Source organism: Sceloporus undulatus, chromosome 4 (genome assembly GCF_019175285.1).
Source record: "Sceloporus undulatus isolate JIND9_A2432 ecotype Alabama chromosome 4, SceUnd_v1.1, whole genome shotgun sequence".
NCBI lineage: Eukaryota > Metazoa > Chordata > Lepidosauria > Squamata > Phrynosomatidae > Sceloporus > Sceloporus undulatus.
The window spans coordinates 131,796,860-131,815,855 of NC_056525.1; the positions used below are offsets into that span (position 1 = coordinate 131,796,860).

At 40.1% G+C, this 18,996-nt stretch overlaps 1 long non-coding RNA gene across 1 annotated transcript in view; it reads left to right on the top strand.

Moving 5' to 3' along the window:
- The window catches only part of LOC121928216, a 28,793-nt gene extending 9,797 nt beyond the window's left edge, over nucleotides 1–18,996 (top strand). The window contains exons 2-3 of the long non-coding RNA XR_006103462.1: nucleotides 6,369–6,505; nucleotides 18,935–18,996. This is a non-coding gene — a long non-coding RNA (uncharacterized LOC121928216). The remainder of the gene's footprint in view (nucleotides 1–6,368; nucleotides 6,506–18,934) is intronic.

Below are 18,996 nucleotides of genomic sequence, written 5' to 3' on the forward strand. Positions count from 1 at the left end.
TTTTATTTCATTAATTTTTATTATTGCTTGTTTTTGTTTTATTTCATTAATTTTTATTATTGCTTGTTTTTGTTTTATTTCATTAATTTTTATTATTGCTTGTTTTTGTTTTATTACATTAATTTTTATTATCAAATATATACACCCCTGCCTTGTTTTTTATTTATTTTTTCATTATTTTTTATTATTAAATATATGCAAGTGCATTTTTTGTGTATTTATGGTGCTTTGAATGCTAACAAGTCTGCCTTTCTTGGCCAATTATAGTGGTGGTGGTGGTGATGATGATGATGATGATCGTGATATTGATATCAACAACCCTCTGAGGCAGGGCCAATGTAACTTGCTGTGATTTTTACAAACTCATGCGCAGTGAAGAAAAACCACAGTCCCTTGCCCAAGTACACACTTCTGAGAAGTACAGTTGAACCCAAGGGCAAGTACATTTCTGCCATCTGTCTAAGAATAATGCCAAAATGTCCTCCATTTTGATCATGCCTAAAAACATGCATTTATATTAACATTTTTTAAAAAAAAATTCAATTTTTTGCACGTCCTCCATTTTTATAAAAATGTGTCCTACATTTGAAAATGTTGCCCTACATTTGTCTCGGTTTGGAGGTCCTCACTTATGGCAACCCTAAGCATACAACACACATACATATATAAATATCACTGTACAGTCATTTTTGCCAAAACTCACTATGATAGAACACAATAAATGGGAAACAAAACAATAAGAGAGGATTTTGTTGAAGGAATGTGAGTGAGGAGGGAGTGATTGTAATCCCTGCTCATGAAATGCTAGCCCACTGCAATGCCCTCCTTCACCACCTACCCATGTTTACCATCCAACCTGAACTATATGTGATAATTAGTAACTCATCCCTCCACGTGGGAAGATGGGGTTATGAAACAGCTACCTGGATGAAACAGCAGCTCTGTTCCATATAGTGATAACAGTTGTTGTAGCTTTCAACAGGGATCTACTGAGAATCCTCCTTCTCACTGTAATGATGTGCATGTGGATCTCTCTACCATAGAAAGGGATTAGCTCAGCTTTGCTCTCTTCCCGGCCTCATAAATCTTCATACTCCTCTGGCATCTTCCTTGAACAAAACTCTTACAAGCTTATAGAGGGGAAAAAATCCCCTCTCCTCAAACAAAGTGGGCCTTTCAAAACCTGTGACCATAACCTACCCAAAGTGACTGGATGATTAATGTTCCACTATTGTGTAGCTTATTGAGGCTTCAGGTTGATGGGGTTTGTGTTAGCAGGAGAAACTTCCAGTCACAAAATCTGTATTTTAAAAAAATGAATAGCAAGGGCAGAGTAGAAAGCAAAACGTCTAGTATGGTACTCAGAAGAACTCCAAATGAACACCTTGCTCTGACAAGTGCTTCAGATTTTTGTACTTTTTGACCAAGATTAATCTTCCCATAAAGTGAAAGGCTTAAAGGGACATGTCTTTGGGTGAAGCCAAGCTTCATTGCTCCAAGAGCTCATGTCAGGTTGGCACTTTAACATGGCTTCAGGGGTCATGAAGCTCTTGGGGGAAGATGAGATGATAAAGCGATGGAATGCAGTCCAGCGTCACCAGTGTTGGTCAGGGCCCATGGATCTCAGGTATAGTGCCCTTGGAGATCAGGAATAGCTGGCTCTGCAGCAATGTTTGAGCCTTTGTCCCCTTTGCTTCCACCACTGATCCCTGAGCCAATGAATCTGTGTCCATGTCACCATCATCTCCCTTTCTCTGTTACCAAGAAACAGTGAAATCCAAGTCAAGCATCATGCATTTGTTGACTGAGGCAGCTGATCTAACTACTTACCTACCCCACAATCCATAAAACTGAGGGAAATGTACATGCCTGAAAGATGCCCATCCAACCTCAAAAAACCTTGATTTTGCCTTTTTAAATAAGGGACACCATTTACTAGCCACTGTATTAATGGGGCTTGAGTATCCATGGAGCATCCATGGGGTTTCCTGGAACCAAACCCCAGCAGATACAACAAGGGCCCACTGTAGTTCTCATAGCGTGTTGTACCCCATCCCTATTAAGGCAGTTTCACAAAGCTGGAAGGTATTTGTTAAACCCACTCTAGGGACATCAATTTTTATTCTTACAGTATGTGTGTGTTTGTGGAGGGAGAGGATGAGTGTAGCCATTTTAGGGCCTGTCCAAACGATCCATAAAAATTTAAGGTATCTCACTAGAAAAAGCGCTTTCCCATCCATTCAGACTTCCTAGAAAAGCATTTTCATTCTTAACAGACCAATCCAGCTGCTGAAAGGATCAAGGAAGCCAAGTAGGCAATTTGGTCAAAGCATATTCAGATTTATAGTGCTATAGGAAATTGGCCCATAAGAGATCTCTTTTGTGTCTTTGCTCACTGTTGAGAACATGTCTGCTTTTAAAGATACAGTGTTTCAAAATCTTAAGGTTCAGCATAAAAGCATGTGCTCCTCCTCCCATCCACAGTAGAAATCACTCAAACAGGGCCTTACACACATCATTGTAAGGCATCAGATTATTGTAAAGCAAGTGAACAGTGCAAACAGAAATCAACACAATATACCAATGTTATAGTTAATATATGGTATATGGAATTCATAGATGAAATAATGGGATGTTAGAAATGTATTCCTGATCACTAACTTACACATTTACAAAAAAATGCATTTAGAACACAGGTGTTAATGCAGCCACATTGCTGACCATGGCAATTCTGTCAAGATATGGCCACTCCCCTACAGCCGATCACTGGATTATCACTCCAGACATAAATAATATCTAGCCTCTGTTCAAAAGAGGGAGATCTTTAAACTGTTAGAAACATTCTCTTAGATTATGGTCTCATCAGAGAATCTCATACGAGGCAAGGAACCACTGTCAGACTGCATAGGCACAGAGATGGGAAAATTGCTTGTGAAAAATAATTCATTCTCATTACAGTGTTTGAAATGTGACTCCTCATGTTACTCACTACAGCTAAAAAGGAACTTGTTACATTGCATGTTTCCTTTTTTGGAGAGGGCACAAAATAGGATTGATAACAGAATGGTATAAATAAAACTTGAAAAGTGACTTTGCAAAATGCTTTTAGAAGTAATGGAAACGATTATTTATTACCCCAGTAGCGAAACTTCACTTGTATTCATCAGTTATCTTTAAAATGCGTCTTTCTTTCAGCCTTGTTTTCCTCCACCCCAAGGAAGGTGGTGTAGTTCAGTATTGGACTAGGACTCCAAGAAACCAGAGTTTGCATTCCCATGCAGCTATGGAATCCCCTGGCTCACCTTGAACAAATAACACTCTCAGCCTCAGAGGAACTCAGTGGCAAACCCCTCTCAAAATACATCTTGACAGGAAATCCTGTGAAAAGGTTGATTTGAAGATACAGTGCACCCTTGTTTTACGCGGGGGATTCATTCCGGACCCCCCCTATGTAAAACAAAAAGCGTGTATGCTTGAGCTGCATTACAAGTAATGGGGCTCATGCTTGTGGGGGGGGGGGCGGCAACAGTGGCGCATGCATGCCATAGGCACATGTACCATTGATTCTTCCGGCGCATGGCACCGGAAGAAACAACACTGCTTTCAACATATGCTGAAAACAGCGTATAATGCATATGATGCAGGCGCACTGTATGTAACAACAGAATCCCGCACCCTCTGCCAGCCTATGAGGATTAAAAAAAGGAAAGGAAAAGAAAACCTGCCCAAACAAGGCCCACAGATATTAAAATAGCCTGAGAAAACAAGTAGCTCCAAAACAGACTTCAAAGACCCTTTACCTATGGGCCTCCAGGGAAGGGTTAACCATAAATGGGAAAGAAAGGAAGGCAGGGCTAAACCAAAGGCATAATTCTGCCAGCAAAGCTCTCTTGTGTGTACTTGCCTTCAAGTCACCTGTTGACCTATGGCAACCCCATGAATTTCATTGGGTTTTCTAAGGCAAGGGATACTCAGAGGTGGTCTGCCTTTTACCTCCCCTGAAATATAGCGTACAGTGCCTGGTATTTGTTGGTACATTCCCACCAGGTACTAAGCATTAGCTTCTATGATCAGATTGGATGTGGTGTTTTAGGATATTTAGGCAGACCAAAAAAAATCTAGCCATTAATCACCTGTAAAGTGTAATGGCAACCAGGTATGCCATCAAAAATTACTGGAATAATGGAGGAGAGATGGTAGTTCACTCATCTCCACTTCACATGACTAGTTATTCTCCCCAACTGGCAGAATAATCATGCTAAATACTAGCCACACAGGGAAGTGATACAGAAGGGAAGAATCATGGGGAAATAGTTATTCACTGTTTATTATAGCATTCCTTAACAGTGAGCCCATGTCATATGTGGATGCACCATACATGGCTTCCAGCAATGCTGAAAGCCGCCAGGGAGCATGCGGGGTGCAAGGGGTGGCACAACCCATTAAAAGTAATGGGGGGTGTACTGCCTTGGCGCGCCACCACGCCATGCACGAGCCCCATTATTTGCAATGGGGCTTGAGCATACACAGGTTTTTTATGTGGGGAGGGGTCCGGAACGGATCCCCCATGTAAAAAAAGGGCGCACTGTACATGAAGATTTACTCAAAGCACATGAATTGTAGTTTTGATATCTCCCTTATAAAAGGACTCCTCAAATTACAAAACTGAATTACTAGGACTGTCATAAAATTAACAAAAATATTTAAATGTATATCCTGCCTTTCCTCAGCAAATTGAAGGTGGCATAAATGATCTTCTTCCTTTTCTTGCCCACTTCATTCTCCCACCAACTCTGTGCCATAGATCAGGGGAAAAAGGAGGGCATCCAGTGCTCAGTGAAGACTTGAAACTGGATCTCTAATGTGCCAATAGACCACTCCAAGCCTGTGCTTCCAGGCTATCTGTTGTGGAGGACTGGTAATCCCCCCCCCCAGTGTGCCAGAGGCCAGTATCATATTTGTGCCCATTGGCTACAATCATTTTTCTTCTTTCTTTGAAACACAACGAAGAGCAACAGCTAGTGGCTCAGATATCACCCCTTAGGGCAGCAGTACTCTAAAACAATAAGTCCACCTTGAAAGGTGTTTTAAAAAAACAAAATACTCTCATTTAGTGCAAAGTTCACTAAAGTTTAATTTCTTTGAAAACAACCTCTGGACAAGGTTGCCACGCACAATGATCTTGGACTTTCTGTACGTTTGTGCTTCTGGCCTAAAATCAACCCTCATAGTTGATATGAGCAGCTACTCAAACAGACAACCATGTCGGAGCATAGATTTTTATCCTTGCCCCATTCATGCACACGCATACACACACAAAGACAGAGAAGGCTTCTTGGTACGCAACATATATAATACACAGTTTTCAGCACAGCCTCACACAGAAAAGAGCCTCTTCATGGCCTGCTTTGTGACAATATTTTACCAGTCTGCACTCATATCAATGTAGTAGATATTTTATTCCACTTTACATACATTTATCTGCTTATTTAAGCTTGTTTTCCAAACCTGTCTTTTACCTTGTCCTTTTAACTACTCTTTATTACTCTTCTAAGGACTTGTCACCACTCTACACTTCCCCATAGCTTCACTCCATGCATCGACAAATGACTGTATCCATGAAATGTATTCCCAGAAATCCCCCCCCCATTATTCTCAAAGGTGCTACTAAATTCCTTCATGTCTTTTTATGGATAGCTGCTGTTTTAATAGACTTGGCTATTTTGTGTCGTTTGTAATGTATTGCACAAAGTCTATGTTTGCAAATAGTTATCGTTCCCACTAGCCATAAGTATGTAAATAAATAAATCACTTCAGTTTGAATGTAGTTATCTTGAGGTTTTCTGTGCTAAGTCCGTTCTGACAATTGCTCATTTGGCTATTTGCTTAAAGCTCTATACCAATGGGTACTGCTCTAACCATTGACTCATTGAATCATAGAATATCTAGTATTGGTTCTGCTTAATGGACATAATGGATGTGGCTGTCTACCGTACGGGCTGATTTTGGCCTAAGCGAGAAGTAGCAGACCAGAATACCCAGGTTATTAAAGTGGGTCAAGGGAACCCCAATTTGAGCTATTCTGCAAATGGCCAGAACAAGCTGAATGATCTTTCCAGCAGGTTTTGGTAGGTCAGGTCAAGAAATGTTACTTAGGAGTTCATCACTCTGGGAAAAAAGAGGGAGCATTGCGCGATTTGGCAAAGATTATCATACGATGTTGCAAATATCCCGCAATTATTCCTCATCCATCCTTACTTTCATTATGATTGAATGAAAATTGAAGATGCTATGATATAAATTTAGTGGAAAAAAATAACTGCTTAACCTTGAAAGTCTAACATTAATTGTCTCATCTTGGACAACAGACCATGGCAAAGAAGAGAGTGGCAGTTATAGGAGCTGGCTCCAGTGGACTTTGTAGCATCAAATGTGTTTGGATGAAGGCCTGGAACCTGTGTGGCTTTGACAGCAGTGATGAATTGGAGGACTCTGGAGGTTCAAAGTAAGTCTGTTGCAAAATGTTGACTTTTTCGCATTTTTTAAAGTTAATTTTTAACACGAACAATCCAATTACAATCCAAGTACAGTCACCCCTTTGAACTTGCGGGGGATCAATTCCAGACCCCATGAGTTTTTGAATCTTGTGCATATTCAAGCGCCAAGGCTTGAATGGGGCACGTGCATGCAGGGCGCGCGCCCCATTAAGGTTAATAGCCATCACCCCTCTGCAGGTTTCCAAGTCCGCAGATTTCAAGTCCATGGACTTGGAAGGTCAACTGATTACATTCAGAAAATGAAAAGGAGGAAAAGAAGAGGAGAAAAAAGTGGGGGAAGACCTAAAAGTAAACACAATGGGAGCCCCCCCCAATTCAGAAATAAAAGATAAAAAGAAGAAGAGAGAAAAGAAAGAAAAAATAGGGGGGGATATACAAGTAATACAACAATGCCCCCCCAATCCTAATTGTAATTGGGAGTGGAGGAAGTAAAAAAAAACTTTTTTCTCATTTTTAAAAGATAGGTTAACATGAACAACGAAACTAAAAAGACAAAAAGGGAGAAAAAGAAAGGAGAAAAAAATGGGGGGGAGACATAGAACTAATACACAATGGGCAAGATTTTAATAGATTAATAGAAATAAAGATTTTTAATGGAAATTAAAATTTAATGGAAAGGCCCTATGATACCTGGTGACTGTCACTATTTCAGGGCAAGAAGAGAATGGAGCACTCACTTCTGCTTCTTAATTTCATCTCTCTCTGTACCTGGATAGTCTTAGCCCATATTATCGATGATGCTCAGATATGTGGATTTTCAAGGATTCCAAGCCAAAGACTGGTTCAGTGTGCTCTCTGGAGAAGCTTCCAGGGCAGTCGTTCCACTGTTGAACAGCTCTTACAGTATAAAAGTTCTGTATAATGTTTGGTGGGACCTCTTTTCTTGTGATTTTAATCAGTTGACTTTTACCCAGACTTTAGAGCTGCAGAAAACAAGCTTGCCCCACCTTCTACATACAATTGAACCTAGAAGGAACTTCTTGACAGTAAGAGCAGTTGACAATGGAATCAATTGCCTAGAGAGGTGGTGGGGTCTCTTCTCAGGACATCTTCAAAAACAGGCTGGACAGGTACCTTGCTAGAGATGATCTAGCCAGAGATCCTGCAATGAGCAGGGAGTTGGACCTCATGTGGTCCCTCCAACTCTGTCTTTTGTACTTTAAAGGGTACATGTGGAAGTACAGATAATTAAAGTACTGTGGTGAAGAGTGCTTGAGATAGAACGGATATGCACAGTTTAGTTGGCAGCCTATTATGCATGCTAGAAAAGGAGAGTACAGTGGGCCCTTGGTATCTGCTGGGGTTGGTTCCAGGACACTGTGTGGATACCAAATCCATGGATGTTCATATCCCATTAAGTACAGTGCATAATAAAATGGTCTCCCTTACATGAAATGGCAAAATCAAGGTTTGCTTTTTCAGAATTTGTGACTATTTTCAAGCTGTGGATGTTTGGAAATGGATTAAAAAATCCATGGCTATGGAAGGCTGAGTGTATATTGAGACTGGTTGATTGATTTAGTCATTACATTTTTTAAACACATATTAAACAGAGTACTCAGGGTATGTACAGTATATTAAAAATAACAATACATAGATGCCTAGTGATAGGAAAATAGAAAACCAGCAAAACACCAAAAGGTAAAAGCATTACAACATATAAAACCAAATTAAAAACAGCCATAAGGTAAGCGTATAAACATTTGAAACCACTAAAACAGTTATTTAATTCCCTGGCCAAGGGGGAGCTTTTAACTGACAGAAGATAAGCACTAGGGAGAGCATGCCACATGTGGGACATCAGCACTGAAAAGGCCATCTCTGTCATTTAGCTCACCTATTTGGAAGGAAGGGCCTCAGATTGTTACATTAGGGACTGGGTAGGTAAAATCATAAAATCATAGGCCCCATTCACACTACAAAAATAATCTAGGATGAATCTAGGTTATTTCCTTGATGTTCACACTCGCCCCAAATGCACTCGGTGCACTTTTGGGGGAGGCTATCAAAAAACAAACAAACCCCACTTTCTGAAAGATCTGTATCGATCCATATCTTTAGCAGTGTGACTACATTTCTGAATCGATTTGGATCGTTCTGTATTGTTCAAGGAGGCTGCTTTTATCCTGAAACCATGGCATGTGTGAATAATAGGGTTGCCTTAGGGTTGCCATAAGTCATAAATGTAGAGAGGTCACACAATAGCAATAATAACAATAAGGTTAAATGAAAGGAAACACTGCTACAGGTAACCTGGCTTTAAAGGTTAATCAGCATTTTGCATTGATTTTAGAAACGGACAGGCAGCCAGTGCTGATTTTGAAGGTCCTGGCATAATATGATTCTGGTAAATTCTGATTAGCAGTCTAGTTGCCTTCTTTGGGTGCGTTCCCATTATGATTTAAAGCGAATCACTGATCGGGTTATATGACCGTCGTTCCCATTTGAAATTGGTTCCAATCCAACTTTGATCAATTTCTGTCGCGATAAAGTGAGGCAAATGCAAAACAACAACAACAAAAAACAAACATTTTTTCATTTTCCGAGACACTAGTTTACTAGTGGCTCTTTTGAAAAGACTCTATTCTGAAGCATGTTCAACAAATGGGAATGACGGCTCTGAATTGCATCATTCTGGAGGGGAGGAATTAATGGCAGGGGAGTGTTTATCATCCCTCTTCAGCTTTTGGTAGATCCACCATCCCCCCCACCCCTCAGTGCTGCCTTTGTGCTTGTGGTGTGACATATGGGCGTATAATTATTTTTTAAAAAATTGATAGAAAATTCAGTTCATTGATTTTGCAACTACTTGCAATCAGTGAGGCAAATAATTGCAAAAACAATTAAACGAATCTTCTATCAATTTATTTTAAATATATAGTTCCCAAACTGGGCTGTCCGGACTTCCGCTTACCTCACTGATGACGCACAGATAATTGCCATGCATTTTGCAGTGGCGCAAACTAGTGGGGATGACAATAGTGCCAAAAAGAAGCGATTACAAGGGGATAATGAAAATATCCGCTTTCATAGTGGGAACGACAGACCTTTTAGAATCGATTTATCAACACAGAGCAAAGATGAATCGCAAATTGGTGTAAATGTAAGTGGGCATCAGCCCTTTGGGGCTAAATAAAGTTTCTGAAATGTTTTCAAACCTTTGTCATAGTTCAAACAGGAGGTATAGAAATAGCAGTTGCAAGGTCATAGTTGCTATAGAGACATTAACTAATAAAAGGTTTCCCAAACTAATCTTTCCTCTAGTGACAGTGAGGGATTTACAAGAACTTGGACCTTTAAATCTGGCTGTTTAGGCAGGCTACAAAGCTCTCCAGAACAAGTATAACTGGAAAAACAAACCATCCACAAAAATATGTCTTATCTAGATTATCTAAGGCGCGGTACAGAGCACCAAAAAGAGGCACTGGGGATACGCCTCTTCTTGCTCCACAGCAGCGTCATAGCAACCAAATTGTGTGGCGCTGCTGTGTAGCAAGAAAGGAGTGCGTGGAAGTGGCTCCTTTTTTTGTGGTGCACTTGCACCACGCCAAAGCACCAGTGACAGTGCGATGATGTGCCAGCAGCACAGTCCCATTTGGATGTTGCGCTGCTGGCACGTCATCGCTGCATGCACCATCTGGATGGTGTTCCGCAGCTGCGCCGCACCCATGACATGCTAAGATTGTGGTCTGCGTGCATGCCTCGCCCCCTAGCAACCCTAGCACGTCATGGACGTGCCTCAAAGGACCCATCTGTACTGGGCCTAAGATGTCTTATCTTAGTTTACTGGCCCTCTTTCAGCTCATCTCTGCTGCTCAAAGACTGATGAGGAGGGTCAGGGGCTTACTCTGGCTGGCCCACAAAATACATAACTAGGCAGAATGTAATTTCTTTGCATTTTTTCTGGACTTCTCAATTGTCAATTGTCAATCTCTTCATCATGATTAAAGGGAAGGAGGTTCCTAAAGCAGCTCATTTTTTTTTCATTCTACCAGGATATGTTTACTTTAGATATAGCAGAATCATAATTGTAGAATTGGAAGGGATCGTCAACAACACCTTATCAAATGCTGGTGCAGGGCAATCACCCGGTTTTCTTTGTATTCTCCTAATCCTCACCCAACACCTAGGACAGGTCTTAGTCAAAATATATCTCCCCCAGGTGGAAGGCATAGTGGCAACCCTTTCTACCAAAGCAGATAAAAATCCTCACACCTAAAGTAATTGAAGATATTGGCCCCTTGACTCTATTGGATCTCATTAGGCCAATTTACCGCTCAGTACTGCTTTGTGCGGTTTTATTCATGAAAACTAAACAGCAACAAAGGTTAGAATCATAATTAGAAGTGACCACAATGGCTATTGAGTCCAACCCTATGCCATGCAGGAATACAAAGCTATACTATTCCTGAGAAATGGCCATCAAACATCTGTTTAATGCCAAGGAAGGGGAATCCACTACTGAGGCAGATTACACTGCTGAACAGTTCTTACCACCAGGAGGTTTTTTCCTAATGTTGTGGTAAAAATCTAGACTCTAAAGCACCAGAAAACAAGCTTGCCCCACCTTATTCATTCTATCCTTCCAGATATTTAAAGCTGGCTATCTTGTCTCCTCAGTTTTCTCCAACAAACCCAGTTCCCTAGGTCATTCTTCTTAAGGCTTGCTTTCCATATAATCTTTGGCCTGTTATAAACTGCCAAAATAAAACTGCTTCGGGTGTCTTTGGAGGCATGCTGTTTAAATGATGCCTGCATCCTAAGAATCCGGAAGCTGCCCTCCAGTGCTTAGGAATGGAGTGTGGCTTTGACGGGAACTCCGAACTCTTAGGACCCATGCATCATTTAAATAGCATATCTCCAAAGAGACCCGGAGCAGCTTTATTTTGGCAGTCTGTAACAGGCCTTTGTTGCCCTTCTCTGTTCCAGCTTGTCAAAATCCTTCTCGAACTGTGGTGCCCAGAACTGGACACAACACAATAGGTAGGGTTTGATCAAAACAAAATTGACAGGGGCCATTACTTCCCTTGATTTGCATCCAGGTTAGGATTGCATTGGCTTTTTTCTTTCATTATCACATCTCACTGTTAACTCATATTTAGTGTATGGTCTACTAAAACCCATTCATCCAAAAAGGGATTTTAAAGTGGGGTTGAAGGGCAAGGTGAGAGTAGCATGCTAACAAGGCATGGAATATTGTGTCCAGTTCTGGGCACCACAGTTCAAAAAGGACATTGAGAAACTGGAGCATGTCCAAAGGAGGGCAACTAAAATGGTGAAGGGTCTGGAAACCATGCCCTATGAGGAAAGACTTAGGGAGCTGGGGGTGTTTAGTCTGGAGAAGAGAAGGTTAAGAGGTGACATGATAGCCCTGTTTAAATATTTGAAGGGATGTCATGTTGAGGAGGGAGCGAGCTTGTTTTCTGTTGCTCCAAAGACTAGAACACGGATGAATGAATGCAAGCTGCAGGAAAAGAGATTCCACCTCAACATTAAGAGGAACTTTCTGACAGTAAGGGCTGTCTGACAGTGGAACACACTCCCTCGGAGTGTAGTGGAGTCTCCTTCCTTAGAGGTCTTTAAACAGAGGCTGGATGGCCATCTGTCGGAGATGCTTTGATTTAGATTTCTTCCATGGCAGGGGGTTGGACTGGATGGCCCTAGCGGTCTCTTCCAACTCTATGATTCTATGAAAACTTTCAAATTCTTTGTTTACAAGAGGCATGGGCCCTCGAAAATAATTTGCCATCTCTTCATGGATTTCAAGCATTTTCTGTTCCTGCGGTTAAAATTTGTACAAGAGACCATGGTAGTGGTGGTCTCACAATATTCGTCTCAGTGGATTTTCATGCTGAGTTTCAACCAATAACTAGTGTTATCCCACAATGTATACAAGTGCTTGTCATCAAGAGCATGCATTTTGGTTCTTTAATCTGTATAAATATTTATTTTCCTCCTAATTTAGCAAAGAACATAGGTTCTAATAGTATTTGGGATAGTTTATCTGAAACCCTGTCTTCTTTGGAGAGTCAATATCCCTCTACAAGTTTTTTACTTTGTGGAGATTTTAATGCTAGAATTGGAAATGACTCAAGGCAGGTGGAGAGTACTAATCACGGATCGACCGCTTACCTGTTCCTAGGGTTTCTCAAGATACAATCACCATATGAATTCCATTTAAATTTTGGAGAATACATGGGGTGGGGAATGACCCAGAATTAAATAACAATGATGATGGGAAATGATCACTTTCGGCCCGATTAAGAACTTCAAATCTACAAATATCTGGTACCAGGTTTGCAGATGCTATTTTATAGTCTATTGTACTTGCTCCCCTGTTGGTGACATAAGTATAAGGGCCCGATGTCAGATCATAATGGGTTCCATTAAGGCACTGCAAGCCATGCAAAGAAAGAACTTGCTTTTTTGTTGCTTTTATTGATTTAGCAGCAGCTTTTGATTCAATTGACAGAAACTTCTTATGGCATAAATTGGCTGATATTAATATAGATAACCGCTTATTGTTTCTGATTAAGGAACTTTATACCAATACAACAGCAAGGATAAGAGTTGGTATCTCTGGTTCACTAACCGATCCTATCCCCATAAATAAAGGAGTCAAACAAGGATGCCTTTTGGCACCATCACTTTTTAATTTATATCTGAATGACATCATTCCAGCACTTTCTGGCCCAGAATTTTTTCCACCTACACTTGGGTCAAAAAAGATCTGTATTCTGTTATATGCTGATGATATGGTTTTAATTTCACTCACATTTATAGGACTGAGAAGGTTAATCTCCAAGCTTAATGTATTTTGTTCTAAAGAAAAGCTTGTTATCAATTACAATCAAACAAAGGTGATGGTGTTTGGGAAAAGACACTCTGATTTTCGTTGCTCTATTAATGGTCATCAGATTGAACAATGCCGAGAATTTAAGTATCTTGGCATTTCCTTTACAGAAAACCTCTCTTGGAATTACTGCATAGAAGCTAGTAGAGCTGTGAGATCTCTTGGAGCAATCCTTAAATTTTACAATCAGGCAGAGGGTCATTTGGCCGCACCCGCTTTAAAAATATTTCAGAGTAAAGTTATAGCTCAGATCCTTTATGGAGCTGCTGTGTGGGGATGGGATGATTCTCAACTGGTCAAACTGGAGGCCCTCCAGAATACATTTTCTAAAAATTGCTTATACTTCCACCTGGCAGCTTTGGTTTGGGCTGAGGTTGGCCTCCCTTCCATCAGAGCTCGTACAGTGGTACCTCGGGATACGAAATACCCAGCTTACGAATTTTTCGGGATACGAATAAATCCCATAGGGATTTATTGTTTCGGGTTACGAAAGTTTTTTCGGGTTATGAAAAAACTCCGGCGCTGTTTTAAATGGAGCCGCGGCAGAGCCGCGGCTTTTTTCCCCATTAGCGCCTATGGGTTTTCGGCTTACGAAGGCTTTTCGGGTTACGAAATTAGCCGCGGAACGAATTAATTTCGTAACCCGAGGCACCACTGTATTCATTTTACTTTATTTAACTACTGGAGATGTGTAATAGATTCTTCGGTTAAGGTTTTTCCTAAGTTGTGTTTCCAACATTTATCAAGCTGCAAAGTCTGAAATTTAAGATACCACAGGTTGCTTGAATCATATCCTGCTCTAACTGAAAATCCTTCCACCTGGAGTTCAAGAGAGAAGCTTCATGAATACATTTTTAACCATGATGTGTATCTGGATAGACTGGCTATTAACAATTCAGAATTTTCCAAATGGTTTAGATTATATAAATTGGACCATCAGATGGCTGATTACCAAGGGAAGCTTACATTCTCAAAGCTTAGGCAGGCGTTTACAGCTCTTCGTTTTCAAACAATGCCTTCAGCCATGATCGATGGCAGATATTCACACACACCTAAGGAATCCCGTTTATGTATTTGTGGAGCTCCAGAAATCGAGGATTTGCCTCATTATCTGCTTTTTTGCTCACTATATACTGATCCAAGAACTAAATTTGTGAGATCTATTCTGTCCAATTTACAGTCTAATACCACTTCTGAAAAGATTTTTTTTTAATCTCTTGTCTGATATTGATTCTAAAGTAACTTATAAGGTTTCACTGTTTGCCTCAGCAGCAATCAAAATTTGGGCAAGGGTAATAGCGGACATTGCAGTTGACTGTCATGGGGATGAGCTTATCTAAAGATTGAAATTGTTTTTAATGTTTTATTTAATTGTCTGGAATTTTATTATGTTTAATGTATAAAATTTGGATATTAGTTATTTGATGGAGCATTTTATAATTCTGAATTTCTGTCATCGGTTTTACATTTTAATCATGCAAATGGCCTTTGGCTTAAGCATTAATAAAAATTGAATTGAATTGACAAGTCTTGTCAGCCTCTCTGTCACATCACGGATCTTTGCTCCAGGGAGACAGCACACCTCCTGAGACATCTTGTCAGGCCCACAAACCACTGGTTCAGTGCCTCTCAGCAAAGAGTCCCCCACGACCACCACACGCCTCCTCCGAGGCTTAGCAGTGGCTGTTCCTCTGGTGGTACTCCCAGGGTCCCCTGCTCTGTCCATGCTGCTGTTCCTCATCATCCTTGATAGTAGAGAGAGATTGAAATCTGTACTGTAGCTGCACGCTCACAGAATATTCCTTGGTTTCCCTACTTCTCTGTGTGACATTCCTCCAACTACCTACTTCTGTTGTGTGTGAAGTGATCTCCTCCTGCCCAGCAACTTTCTCTGTGTGTTTCCTGTCCAGGACCTTCTGATCCGTTCTGGTCAGGAAAACCTCTTTCTCCCTATGATGCTGAAGTGTAGCTACCTGGGCCTCCAGCTGCTGTACTTTCTCTTCTAAGAGGGCTACCAATTTGCACTTAGTGCCGGTGAAATTCCCACATCTGTGGGCAAGAAGACAAACATCCCACAAGTGTTGCAGGTGACTGCAGTAGGGCCTTCAGTGTCCATACTGAGAAGTCTTAAAACCACTTAAATTTTCTGTTACCATTTTCTGTTTTGCCATTTTCCCCAAATTTGTTTATATACACTCAAGGGGCCAATCAAATTCCCTTTATGTTTCCGTCCACTCAATCTAATTACTGAGCTTTATTTTATTTTATTTATTGACCTTAAAATTACTCCCAAATACCTCATCTTCTTTATCCCTAACTTAAAACCAGTAGTAATTTTTATTTTCCTCTGTTCTTCCCATTTTGTATTTAGGAACAATATTCCTGATTTTTGCAGCATATTTATTGTAAGACCAGATAACTTCTTAAATTTCTCAATTACTTCAACTAATTTGCTAACACTTCCGAATGGATCTTGAGTAGTTATCAATGCATTATCTGCAAACAAATTTAATTTCAATGCCTCTTTACTAAAACAGTATCCTTTAATTTCTTTTTCATCCCTGATCTCATTTGTCAAAGGCCCTATTGCTAATAGAAACAATAAAGGGGAGAGAGGGCATCCTTATTCATCCCACTCATAATTTTAATATTCCTAGAATTATTCTCATTGACTATAACTTGAACCTCATTATCTGTATATATTTTTATTACCTCACTAAATTGACTCTCCAACCCAAATTCTGTACATAACTATTCATAGATAGTTATGATTCACTGAATCGAAGGCTTTATATACGTCCAATTTAATTAATGCCACTTTGTTCTTGTGTTGTTTTGCATGATATATAACACTGAAAACATTTCTATTTGGATCCTCAATAGCTCTCCCTTTAAGAAATCCATATTGATCTTCTCCAATTAATTTTGGTAGAAGAGTTTTTAGTTTATTAACCAAGGTTTTTGTAACAATTTTATAATCTTGATTACACAGAGTAATAGGATGGTAAGATTCGGGATTATTAGGGTTTTTGTTAGGTTTCAAAATCAAAATTATATCTGCTTTTTTCCAGGTCTTAGTTATTAACTTTGTACATAATATTTCATTAAATATTTTAGTCATATAGTTGCTTAATACTGGTAAACCCATCAGGACCTGGAGATTTAATTCCTTTCAATTCATCAATCACTTTTTCAATCTCTTCCCTTCTTATGGGTGCATTCAGATATTCTCTTTGAACCTCTTCTAATTTAGTCTGAATATTTATCCTCTGATGTAATGTCTCCCTTTCTCTATATGGATTTTCCTATATTTTTTCCATTACTTCTCTTATCATCATCATATAATATCTCACCGTCTCCTCCCTGTATCTTGTTAACCATTTTTTTTTACATTCTCTTTTAAAAAATCTTACCCAAGCTTTCATGCTCTTAGTATCCCAAGCTTGAAAATCATTCCTTGTATATAATAAATTCCATGTACTAGAAGCCTGGTCTAAATCTTCTAACTCTTTCTTCTTTTTCTCCCACTGTATTTTTATGTTTTTCCTTTTATATTTTTGGTATTCTTTCTGTAAAATTTCCACTTCCTTTACCAAATTTTGTCTATAATGATGATTTTCCTACTTAATTCCTAGCTCCATATTCATGCATTTCCTTCTTATCGCTGCCTTGAAGGTGTCCCATACAGTCTGCATTGATACTTCCCCAGTATCATTTATTTTTTAAAAAGGTTTAATTTCCTTAATTATCTCATCCTTTTTCTCTATTTTCATCATCACTATAGGACTGAATCTCCACCTCTTTAATTCTTTTACTGATGGTGTTGCTAACTTCATATACAGGGGGGCGTGAGCTGATAACCAGATCCCCTCAGTTTTGATACCTTTTATCTGAATTGTATTCTCTTATATTTTACTATTTTTTCTGCCTACAAGTTAATTTCTTCCCTTATTAAATAGTCATTCCTTTAGTTTTATTACTTCCTCTGGATTCAAACTGTTCGATTTAACATACTGATTTTGCAGACTTAGACAGCTATGTCTTGGATTATCTCAAGGTCTTTCCTGCATGTAGTTCTACTGAACCATCTGTCCCTTGACTGTGTGATTTTTGTGATCCAAATGTAGAATTTTGCATTTTTCTCCATTGAATTTCATCTTATTAATTTTGCCTACTTGTCTAGTTTATCTGGGCCCTTTTGAATTCTGTTCTTATCTTCCAATGTGTTAACCACCCCTCCCAGTTTTGTATCTTTTGCAAACTTGACAAGGATTCCCTCCACCCCGTCCTCTAAGTCATTGACAAAAATGTTGAAGAGTAATGGCTCTGGGACAGAACCCTGAAGCACTCCATTCCAAACCTCCTTCCAGTTTGAAGTGCAGCCATTGCTGATGACTCTTTTGAGCATGGTTTTCTCAAAAAAAAATGTGGACCCATCTAACAGTGTTCCCATCTATTCCACACGTAATCAGTTTGCTATTCAAAATATTATGGAGGACTTTATCAAATGCTTAAATGAAACCTAGGCACATTATAGATGGGCCCATGAGGCACCGTCATCACGCCGTGATTACGCATGAGGGGTGGTGCTTCCTGATGTGCCTTGCCGCTCGCGCATAATGAGTGCGCCAAAATACAGATGGGTGCTGCCATTTTGACGTCACGGACGCACAGCGTCCTGACGTCCCACCCCGGAAGAGACACCGCGAGTGCGCACTTTGGCACTTGCAGCGTCTCTTCCAGGTTGCTGGAAGGAGCACGATCTTCGCGCTCCTTTTTTGCAGTGTGGAGGAGTCACGCGGTTTGGCTGCCGCCCCTTTTGGGTGGTCTGTAATGGGCCCTAGATAACTATGGATCCCTTTACCTCCATCTCTACAATTATCTCCTTCCCTTCCCTCCTTTCTCTACAGAGTCACATTGCTTCTCAGTTTTCTCATACTCCTTGAAATTTTCTTCAAAGGCAGCTTTATCCCATGAAGTTTAGCAGCATTAACCCAATTGCTCCAAGGCTACCCCAGCACTGCCTTCAAACTAGGCAGGGACTAACAGTCACCATTACCACACTGGTGGAAGGAGTTGTACCAGGGGTTCATTGCCAGACACCCAGCAAGAAAACATTTGTACGGTCTGTTACACAACTGTGGATTCCACCAATGTAATTGTGCTAGCATATATTTACACTACAAAGTATTTAAAATCTGGATCTTGCTTTTTAAAGTCTGAATGAGAGGGTGTGGACACTGGCTGGGAAGAGGTGTCATGCACAATATCTAGCGAGGCTAATTGTGATAAAGTGTCTATTTAACAAGGTAAAAAGCTTAGCAGTGATAAACTTGACAGGTTAAGACAGTATGTGATGTGGAAAGCAACAACATCTTTTGGAGTATCTCACAAAGAATGCCAGTTTGAAAGGAAACTACATGTATTACTTGTCATTCTATTGTTTAACTTGCAGAATATGCAAGAAAAAATTCAAGATAAACAGCTCCAGGCCTGACTGCCTCTGTACTTATATTCCTTGTAGGAGATTCCTGAGGAAGGCCGAGCTAGCATTTACAAGTCTGTGATCATCAACACCTCCAAGGA